Consider the following 11,497-nt stretch of genomic DNA (forward strand, 5'->3'; position numbering starts at 1 on the left):
CAAACGTAAGAGTCAGGATCAAACCCACGACCTCCTGTATACCATGCGAGGTAGTTAACATCTCGCTACCGCGGCACCCTTATTTTATTTTGGGTTACACGACCCAAATTCAAAGGAAACCAATAGCGAATGTTGATGCTGTTCACGAGTTACAAGCATAATGAGAAAACACTTTTCAATAACCCAACAGTGGTTTGTTGGTGCTAGTGATGATGGCTAATGGTTTAATACTAAGACACAACCATGGACCAACACTGCCCCCACGTGGTGGACACATCAGATCCACTGAACTTTGGTTTCACTTCCCATCCCCCCAAGCCCTGCTCTGACGCGCGTCGATTCTCAGAAACTACGGAGGAAGGTGGCGACGAGAAGCGGGTTTGGTGGGTTGTAGGCGGAGACAACACGGACACAACATTGACTCCAAAGACAAAGATCCCCCCGTATAGCCCTAACAGACTGTTGGGACAAGTGCTGTTAGCGAGCACCTATTAAGACCGGCACGGCACACGAGGTCTTCTTTGTCTCCCAAGTGGCGATGTTTACTCCACACCAGGTTCTCATCGGAGGCCGAGTTGACCTAGGGGAGGCCCAGGACCGGTTCAGATAATCGTCACCGGTGTTGGTGGCCGTGGGCGGGCATCGAACTCGGGTCGCCGGGTTCGTATCACAAGCACCCCACTTAGCCGATACCAACCTCCATAATACAGGTTTTTTTTGGGGGGGGGGGGTAGATCGCGTAAATATAAAATGTGTCGTTAAACCCGCCACCACCCGACACAGCCAATGAGTAAGGTTTGTCACGTAAACAGAACGTGGCAATTCGTTACGAGTACAGCACACCGGTGTGTTGGAGAGCAAATCTCTCCAGCACACCGGCGTTGTTGTACTATTCACATTGTAAATGTTCATCTTCTTGGTTCTTTCGGTAAAGTCACGTAGAAGGGAAATAATAAAATAACAATAAAACAAAAAAAAATTATGTTACATTTTTAAACTTTACCGAAAAAACCAAGAAGATGTATCCAGTCACGAAAGCTTTTAATCGACATTTTTTAAAATGTGGATTTGCTGGGTTTCGAAGCGCAGAAAATCTCTCCAGCACACACCGGCGTTTCTGTACTTATTCACATCGCAAATGTTGTGGATTTGCACGGGGGTTTCGCATGCTCACCGCTGCTCCACCGCCACCCCCAACCCCATCGACTCCACCCACGCGCGACGCACAGAGAGGACCTCCTCCCCCTGTGCCCTCATCACCCGGCACGGCGGAGCCACGCGCGCAGTGGCGGCGACACCTTCGGACGCACGGCGGACGAGGAGGAGGGCACTTGGCAGCGTGCGCGGTAAGTGGCAGGCGAACCTCTGGGACCACTTTCTTCCTCCGCTCGTGGACGCGCTCGACGGTGGTTTGCAAACTCGCGAAAAAAGGTTCATCAGAGCCTCCGCAAAGTGGTGCGCGATATTCAACGAAACAAACAAAAAACTCTCGGTGGTTTTATCGCGCTGCGTTAGCAACACGTCCAGGCAACCGGTTCGATTTCTTGGCCACGGCGGCTGACACAAGCGGCAGTGGAAGTTATGGCCACCAAGCCCCCGTAGACGACACGGCCGTACGGGGGAGGAGGGAAGACTTCATCAAGCTGCGGATTGACAACTGACCTAGTGTTAAGTAGACTAGAATTGATCATTAGCCATTGAATACGCGTAGCACATCTCGAACTAATTAGCGCGCGCGCGTGTGTGTGTATGTCAAGAAGAGGCGATCAGATGTCGCACAGTTAAGGGGACGCGTGTGGGTTTCTGTTGTTGTTGTTGTACCCAGAACACGTTCCGTCAACCATCCCTGGCCAAGTGGCGTCTCTCTCGGTGAGGCATCGCTGGGGCTGTCGTGTCGACTGCAGGTGCCTCTCGTGCCCTTGTTGAGAGTGGCCGTGATGGTAGTCGCGTGTGCGTCTCCTCCGTCTCTCTTCGTCAAGTTTCAGTATTTTTAGTCGGATGTTGAGACGTGGGGAGGCGAACTCTGACGACGCCAAGTGACAGCACTGTTACTTCCTTGTGCACGTTTCAACATTGGCGGCAGGCGGCGCTACGACTAAAGATATGAAACTTAAAAATATCGTAATTCTATGGTTCGTTCAGTAAAGTCACGTAGATAGAAAAATAAGAATAAAATAAATAAGAACATAAAAATAAACAGCTTGCCCTCAGATGCTAACCTACCTGTTCCTGATGACGACTGCTTGTGTTGTGAGCGAAACGTCGTGATATTTTTTTATCACTTTATTTTTAATTTAAATTTTTTCTATCTACGTGACTTTACCAAAATAACCACAGAATATGAATTCCTGCAGTCACGAAAGTTTTAAGTCAAAATTGAAAAATCTCGCTCATTCCACAAACGCCCGTTCAGCGAATGCTTTTTACACGCGGCTTTCACGCGGAGCACCAGATACACAAGAAAAGTACCAAACAAATGTGTACGTCAATGACATGCATATAACGCCAATGAAAATGCACAACGAAAACGCCTCCATCAATGCCAGTGGCCGGTTCGTGGCCTTTAATGTCACGAAATCTCTCCCCTGAAGCCCTCTCTCGTCGTGCCCGGCAGACCTCAATATTGGTTCAATCTAGATCTGAAGTTTTTGTGACTGCAGGGATCCATACTCTTTGGTTCTTTCGGTAAAGTCACGTAGGTATAAAATAAAATAAATTTAATCACGACGTTTCGATCGCAACACAAGCGACCGTCATCAGGTGGACTTTACCTTAAGAACCAAATACTGTAGTATGCATCTCAATATTGGTATTTAGCTCCTGAACATATTGTTGTCTTACGCAGTAGAATAGACTGGGTTGAGGAGATAGCGAAATCCGCCGCTGGGTTTCTCAGGTGTAAGACGGCACGTGTGCAGGTGGATTAACTCAGGAACTGGAATGGCTTTATTCTCAGCGCTTTCTCACAGAGACCCATAGACTTGCAGAGGCACATGGACTCACGCTGAGACCCCTGCACCAGCTTGCAACTTTGTTGACGAATGTGCTTGGACTTTAGGCTGAGAGTATTTGTGGACATCAAACTAGGTGAGAGACGAATGAGATAGTCTTACCTTTGTTGGAGACTTTAGACTTAGGTTGCAACTAAATGATTGGTTTAGTTTTTCGAATAAGATTAACGCCTTACCCAAGAAAATACTATTTTCGGAGGGTCTTGAATTAGAATGCTGAATTTCTTTAGTGGATAGACTAAAATATATTATTTTGAGACATGAGTGTAGGCCTATTTATGTCATCATCCATGAATGAGTGAAATGTGGAAGGAAACTGGAGTGCACAGAGAAAACATTATACTAGAGGATAACACTGAAGGTATCAACACAATAAACCCACAAGCTGTCTTCTTCACTCCATTGAAACAATCTGTGAACTGAACAATTGTTCAGATTATCTTGGTGATTAGGAGTCATTAAGCACACTCATTAAAAGTATTCCGATAAAAAGAGACTCGAAATTATGAAGAACAAGGCACATCAGCCTAACGTCAGCAGTACCATACCATAAATATAAACAAGTCCCCATTCGTATGTTGACCAATACAATGTTAAGATTGCCAAAGACCTGTCATGCATTTGTAATAAGTGTAGTCATGTTATATGTCTTGTGCATTCAGCCTACTATATTGAACACGGTTAAATATTGTACACATGGAACAGAATACGTTAATGTCATCTAAGTTGCATTAACGTACTAACTATCGCATTTTGTTATTGTGTGGTCAGAGGCGGACCTAGACTAGCTGGCAGCAATTGGCGCCCGAGGCGAACCATGCAGTCGGCGCCCCAAATCCCAAGGGCAGATCCAGGCTGAGGTTTTTGGTAAACTGGGAAACATTTTGCCCCTATTTTCCGTTTAATGTTTTAATCGTATTTTCTTAAACAGAGGCATAATTATTCGGTTTGTACGTCCGTCTGTCCAACCAATGCATTCTCAAAAATGTTGAGAAATTATAATTCATATTCCCTCTGTACGCGCACGGGAATTGAAATGATGACATTTTCGTTATTTTATTTGTATATTTTTTATTTGTATTATTTTCCTCGAATTTGGCACCCCACTTAACTTGGCACCCCACTTAACTTGGCGCCCTTGGTAGTTCGCGTATATGGACGTGCCGGCCCTGTGTGTGGTAATAAATTGTCTCGAAATGTCCCTCTCACCCATGTAAGATGGCGGAGTGCAAAGTGCGGGTACTGAATGTGCCCCGTCTCCACAACGTGGACTTGCTCGACAAACTCACCATCCACTTCCTGAGAAAGAGCAACGGGGGCGGGGAGCTGACAGATGTCTCCTATTGCACGGACACCCCGACTGAGGCCATCGTCACGTTTGAGGACCCTGCTGGTAACTGTTACGGTGCATCAAATCACCTGATAATTGTTGTTAGTATTTTGCATATTTAGATTTTAAGTGCATATGCGGTTGATGGTAGGGAAACCTTTACTCAAACCTGATTGCTCAGTTCATTGGTTGGCCTCTAAATCTTGAATTAATCTGTTCCCAATAATGCTCGTGAACAATTTGTATACATTCGATAAGAGGCTGATGGGTCTGTAGTTCTTCAAGATAATGTTATTTTCATTTTTGAATCGACAAATGGTTTACATACTTAATTTTAATGTAAACGTTTAGTTAAAAGGTTATCTAAATTTGTTCCAAGAATTGGGCCCACATTGATGTCTACAGGAATACCATCCGGTCTTGGAACTTTTCCTTGCATGATTCTGTGAAGGGCAGAGTTTAATTATTCGCATGTGATTGGAACATCCTTCCATTAATCTGATAAAAGTTTTTATTTCTGCGATATATTTGTTTTGCTATGATATTTTTTTTTGTATTAAATTCTTCCACTCATTCTAAGTCTATATCATGCATTATGTTTGCATCTTTTTCCATAAGGGCTACACATTTTTTAAATTGCCAATTTACAAACATAATTTCTGTTTTGATGCTCCCATTGCTTGCTATGACATCTTCAGTCATGTGTTGTATTCTCAAATTAATGGTTTTATAGAGTTCTTTTTCATCGATCTTTCGTTTAGCATCCGTCCCATTTTATAACTATCCTCTTTATCAGCATGTCTTTTGTTATTTCAGACGCTGTTCTGTTTACTGTCGAACCTTTCTCCTCACTGTCAATGCAATATCTATTACTCTTCTAGCTCAAGTAATGACAATGTGTTCAAATACCATTGTTCCTGGCCTCTGTCGACTATGAAATTGGATAAAGAAAACATGTTACAAATAATAACATACTTATTTTAAAAAATGGAACAGTTAAAATGAACATTTTACTCTACGGTGTAAGTTGGATTCGAAAAACAAATTCGTGAACAAAAGTTGAGAAAGCCTTAATCATCCCATATTTTCTGACGACATAGTCACGGTAACGTCCGATGGGAATGAACTACGGTAAATGTTTTGAAATTTTTTTTTAAAGACAGTTGCAAAGTTGGGCTCGACATGAATGAGTAAAGAAAAAGTCACGGGCAACAGGTTCGGTAATCAAATTTAAGATACAGTATCTATAAAAGGAACACAACTGGAGAACACATCAGGTATTGCAAGCAGAGCAGGATATTCAAAAATGCAAATTGTGTGCTCCAAACAATCTACATTTTAGTCACAGTCCTAAAAATATAGATTTAAAAAAATGGAGCGTAATTTTTTGGTTGATTTCAAACGTTTGTGTTTTTCAGTTGCAAAAAGGGTTTTGCAGATTAAACATCACGTGCTGAATATCAAAGGGCACTCGCATTCTCTGCAAGTCGTGCCTCTGGAGGAGCAAGATTCTGGAGAGGTATGAATCAATAGCGATTACTGGCCTTTCACTTAAAATACAATAGCAATTACTGGCCTTTCACTTAAAATACAATAGCAATTACTAGCCTTTCACTTAAAATACAATAGCATAAAATGGATAAAATAATGTACCATATTCCAAAGTATATCTAATAATATGCACTTTTTCTGTTCATTTCATTAGGTTATAGAAAAGGTTATCATGGTTATAAACTTGTTCAGAATTCCAAAACAGCAACAGGACGGCTTCCTGGAAAGTCTCAGAAGATTCCCAGTCACGGTGTCACTTAATCAGAGTCAGAGGCAATGCACTGTAGAAGGACCCTTTTCCCTCATGGAGGAAATCCACACTCACATCAATACATTTGTTTCTACTGTAGAATTTAGAAATGAAAAGAAAAATGTCTCCCACAGGAATGATGAATCCTCCGAAATAAAAACTGAAGCACAAACAGAGATTGATGCAGAAGTGAAGGCAGAAAGCGGCTCAGAAAACGTGAGCAAGGATCCGGTTGATTTTGGTGAAATTGGTAACAATAAGGAAGGCACTATTGAAATGTTAGTGGAATCAGATGTGTTTAATTTCTTGCTTAATTTCTGTAAGATGGCTTATGATAACATCTTGGCAAAATATAATGTGGAAGTGATCATCAATGATGAAGGTTTAGGTGATCTCACAGTGTTGAATGTAAAATCCATACTAGGCCTTCCATGCACCGGACAGCAAATACAAAATGCATCGGAGGAATTGGCTGAATTGTATGCTAATCTGCAGAGCAGATTACGAAAGGACACCGTTCGTATTAATTCCGCATTTGCAAAGGATTTTGAGAAAGTAAGCTGTTTGCTTCGGGTCATGAAGGAGCGCTTCCCAACTATGCTTATCACATTCAGAAAGGATGAATGTGAAGTGGATTTTATTGGAACACCAAGTGATATTTTTCACGCTTCATTGGCGTTACGTGAATTCGTAAAACATAGTGGGACAGATCTTCCTTATCGAGAGCCAGAACAGGGTCCTAACAATGACACTGACCATCCTCCAGCTCAATCCATCAGGCCAAGTCACCTGACAGAAGGCGGTATTAATACAAGTGTGGCAACAAGGGAAGAGTCGACAAACGTAGATGCTAAGTCTGATTGGTCAACCTTTAGTGAATTGTTTCAAGAAGAGCATGAATGCCTCATTCAAGTTGATGGTGACGTGTGGAGGTATATTTCTCACTTATACAGCAGCGCAGTAAGTTTTGTTTGTGAGAAATATAAAGCAAGCATTAAGACACGAGATGTAAAAAACAATAAAACAATGGTAACCTTGACATCTGGAAATAGGGGTATATTGAGTGCAAAAGAAGAACTGACAGCAATAATTTCTCAATGTAAACATCTGCACAAAGAAATATTTAGATACGAGAATTGTAATGTATCTCCTATGAGCGATGAGACTAAATTGATGTTAAAGTCGTTGGAAGACAAACATCAGCGTGTGTCGATTTCAGAGGATGTGAATGGAATTACACTACTGGGGCTAGAAGTAGATTGTCTTTCCGTCATTCAAGAGCTGAAAGCACTCTCTGGTAAAAAGCAAGAGAAAATGTTGAAGGGAAATGAAGTGCAGAGTGTGGAAAGTAATCTTCAAGACCCTGTCACGTATGGCCAGGGCTGGAGTATCGCAGGCGATGACGGCCAATACAATTCGGCTCCCGGCATTGCTGATGCACAGCCGTTGTCAGGCCCCTCTGAACTTGATACATGCTCTGAATATTCAGAGGTAGGTTTAAAAGATGCTAAAAGTGCAAAAGATGTGCAACTTTCTCTTCAAGATGACCAAGATCTGAAATCTGCAACAGATGAATCCAAAATAAAGCCGCACCCACAAACTGATGGTGCACAGGCTTCTTTAGGCTCTCCCGAATTGCACATAGATGCACATCCACAAGTAAATGTAGAATACAATGTCCAGGTTCCTGCTGTGAATGTGCAAGATTTTAATGTCATAAATGAAGAAAGTAAAACTGCACCTCCCAATGTTGCTGGAAGGGGGCAGTCTCAAGACCTCTCAGAAATGCACAGGCACAAAGAGTCCGGACATCCAGAAGACTCATCAACACTAGTCACGCCCTCTGAAGCTGAAAATCCTGAGCCATCTGAAGATTCACACCCCATATCTGAACATGTAAGAATGGATACCATTATTTGGAAGTACATTCAAAAGTTTCTGCTCAGTCGCATTGAGGAGTCTGCCAGCAAGCAAAACGTGAACATTAAAGTGGTAAAAGAGGTTCCTGTAATTGAAGTGATCATCTCTGGCACGGCTCACGAAAACGTTCGTGCTGTAACAAACATCCTGAATGAGACGGTGCAAGAGTGCAAGGAAATGCATCGCGAAAATATTTCTGGAAATGTACTGGAACTTACTCAGGATGAGAAAACTCTACGGTACTTCGTTGATGCCGTCAACATGACCGGCTTGAGAGTGGTGCTTCACAAGCTGCCAGAGTCCATTATTGTGTTTGGAGAGAAAGAGCAGTGTCTGGACGCTGCAGAAAAGATAGAAACCATATACGAAAAGTTCACCAGCAGCAATGGAGAGGCCACCGGAAATGATAGCCAAGACCTCAAAGGAAAAACCCAACTGGAGGAGTGCTGCAGTGAAGCAGCACCCAACTTGAGTGCAGACACCACAGATCGCCAACCGCCGGTGCCTGATCAGCAGCAGTGAATGCGTTCACTCCGGTGACTTACAAATGAAACAATGTTGCTCAAGTTGTTTTTTACACCAGTGTATTATTCACACACGGAAAATTGTGCAAGTGGGTGTCGTGCAGTGTGAATATATATTAGTCCATCTTAAGAGTGAAATGTATGTTTAATGTACTTAAAATGCTGGACTATTAATGGATGTAGTTGGTGTTGGCTAAAACCTGTTCACGAAAACAGTGTAATGTCAAATTGTGTTTTTTTCTTGGGTTTTGTACTTACTGGATACTAACAAAAAATATGTATCTTGTTAAAGGATTACTTCATGGGTGGTTGCTTTACAGTCAGGGAAGCCTCACATTTAAAACCAGGAAATTGTTTCCACAATAGGCTGAGGATGTGCACTGGGAGATGAACGGATGAACTAAGCTCATGTGCAAGTGTTAGGTGGAGTATTACAATGCAGACTCATGAGAGATGGCAGCCAACAGCTTGGGGAGGCTTTCATCCAGTAGTGGGTTTGACCATCGCTGATCATAAAATAACAATTACAGTACTTAAAAAGGACAACAGAAACTTTCCATGACACAAACTCTGCTATAACAATATCAGTTGTTAGACAACTGATTGACATTTTAGAACTCTAGGTTATTTTTTAAAGTGTTTTATTAAATACGTTTGCATGGGCTGACTGTGCTTAGAGGATGTTGTGTCGTGGGGCTTGCTGCAGGCATACGCAGATACAATTTTAGCTCAATGTCAGTACTGTCCCAAAATAACGCAGGGATAGTTTCCATGCTCACCACATCTCCTGCCGCTCTTTGCTGTGAGTTTTATTCCAGCTACAGTCTTAAACACTTATTTTATGGAGCCCAGATTGCATGAGGTGCCCTGCACAGTAATACATGATATATACTCTCAAAGTTAGTGGTTACTTTATACAATAATACGTGTGATAGGTCAATGGACAAGCTGCAATATTTATTTTATATATAGGATTAATAAATGTACACACATAAACTCTACATTTTAACAATTCGTCATTTCATAAAGAGCTGGCCAAACGTCTCAATGCAGGAGGGTCCTGCATTGGGATGTGTTGGTCTTTTCCCCCAAATGTATTCCAAGTTGAGCTAATCGTATTAAGTCATGATCTGCAAAAAACTGATTCAGAAATCTCACAGAGCAGTGCACCCTTTGTGTTCGAGAACAACTCACAGAAATACATTTTAGAGACAATGTAAATTAGTTTTATTTTCGGAGATATAATTTAGCCACATCAAGTGCAAAAACTGATGTAATTAGAATGGGGGGTTTGTTTGGCGGAGCCATTAGTGACTTTGCCTAGACTCATCAACTCGCCTCACTTGAAAATCCAGTTTTAAACGTGAGCAGCTGCCCATATTCAATCACAGGATTGAATATCACAATGGTGCCAGCTGCGAGCTCTAACCGAAGTCACCTGGCAACCACCCTCCAAAAAAAGGTCCCAAGAATCATGGGGCTTTCCAGATTCATACGAAAAAACATTGAAATACTATTCCGTAACTATTATTGTATGGGTCTTGGTCTTGTGGCATTTCGACCGCCCAATTTGGAGAATGTGCCACACCTTAAGCTAAAAGACCATTGGTGTTGTGAAAAGGGTAATGTTGAGGTAATACAAATGTATCTTAATTCAGTAAAATTATATTGATAACATCATGTACACGAGTAATATACAGCATGTTATGTTTTTGTTGTATTGTTTTCTTATAACTAGTTCATTGCAGAGTATTTTAAAATGCATGTTTTGGCTCTGGTATAATATAATAAATACTCAATCACGTTTTGTCTGCAGTCTTGCTGTTTAAATCTGCTTCTCACAATGACATGTACAAAACGCAGAAGAATACCTATGCAGCGTTTACCTGAATTAGCTTGTACAGATCTCTCATAATTAGAAACAGCCACTTTGCAGTGTGCAACTGATGTCATCGTGTGCATATGTAAACGCTGCAATTCTTAGACACCAGATGGCGCTGTTGTACTGCATGTACCAATCATTGTATGGACCAAGGGATGCCCCATGATGTAGCTGCTCATCCTGAGCTCTCAACATCTTGATAGTGGCATGGTCTTTGTGTTGTTTGCCTTTTGGCGTCCTCGAGTCTAATACTGTTTCAGACGAGGCTCTAAAGAAAGCTGTCTGTGTGGACCAATCAGTTTCAAAGACAATGCATATACTACCAGAGGATGTTTTTTGTTTGCATGTTCACCACGAGTATATGTGGTTAATGTAGATATGATTCCTTGCAAAAGGTTTCAGTTTGGTGTTTTGACATTCACACTTATTTTGTTGTCATAAAGGATAACACCCATTCTTATATGCATGGGCCTAGACTGCAAATCATAAAACAGCGTTTCTTGTGTTTTTATAACACTACATGTAAGTGCACTGCACTGAATAAAGTATCTTAAGTTAAACGTATTCCCTATATATATTCTATTCATGTTTAACACAAACAATAAGTTACAGCTATCTGTCAATCCAACACTGAAAGCAGGCCTCCACACACCGTGTTGTACAACGGGGTTGTTTAACCATAATTTACTCTGGTCAGTGCAGGGATACCCAAGACCGAATCAGAGAGCACGCTTCACTGATGTGAGCCACAACCAGGAATCTACCTCGTAACAAGTTTCATACTTTTGATGTAAAGCTTTCGTGACTGCAGGGATTCATATTCTTGGTTCTTTCGGTAAAGTCACGTAGAAGGGAAATAATAAAATAATATAAATATAAAACAATACAAATTCTCACGACGTTTCTGTGGATTTCACACCTGATGAAGATGGCTTGTGTTGCAGTCGAAACGTCGTGAGAATTTGTATTGTTTTATATTTATATTATTTTATTATTTCCCTTCTACGTGACTTTACCGAAAGAACCAAG

General features: G+C 41.6%; 1 long non-coding RNA gene across 2 annotated transcripts; it reads left to right on the forward strand.

Moving 5' to 3' along the window:
• Positions 1–370: 370 nt before the first annotated feature.
• On the forward strand, positions 371–10,390 carry LOC144941933 (uncharacterized). 2 transcript variants are annotated; one of them, XR_013639297.1, is made up of 6 exons: positions 371–660; positions 1,230–1,346; positions 1,826–1,904; positions 4,230–4,404; positions 5,760–5,860; positions 6,047–10,390. It is a non-coding gene; the product is annotated as an uncharacterized LOC144941933 (long non-coding RNA). The 2 variants fall into 2 exon arrangements; XR_013639296.1 differs by lacking the exon at positions 1,826–1,904.
• The last annotated feature ends 1,107 nt before the right edge of the window (positions 10,391–11,497 follow it).

This window comes from Lampetra fluviatilis, chromosome 2, assembly GCF_964198595.1.
Source record: "Lampetra fluviatilis chromosome 2, kcLamFluv1.1, whole genome shotgun sequence".
Classification (NCBI taxonomy): domain Eukaryota; kingdom Metazoa; phylum Chordata; class Hyperoartia; order Petromyzontiformes; family Petromyzontidae; genus Lampetra; species Lampetra fluviatilis.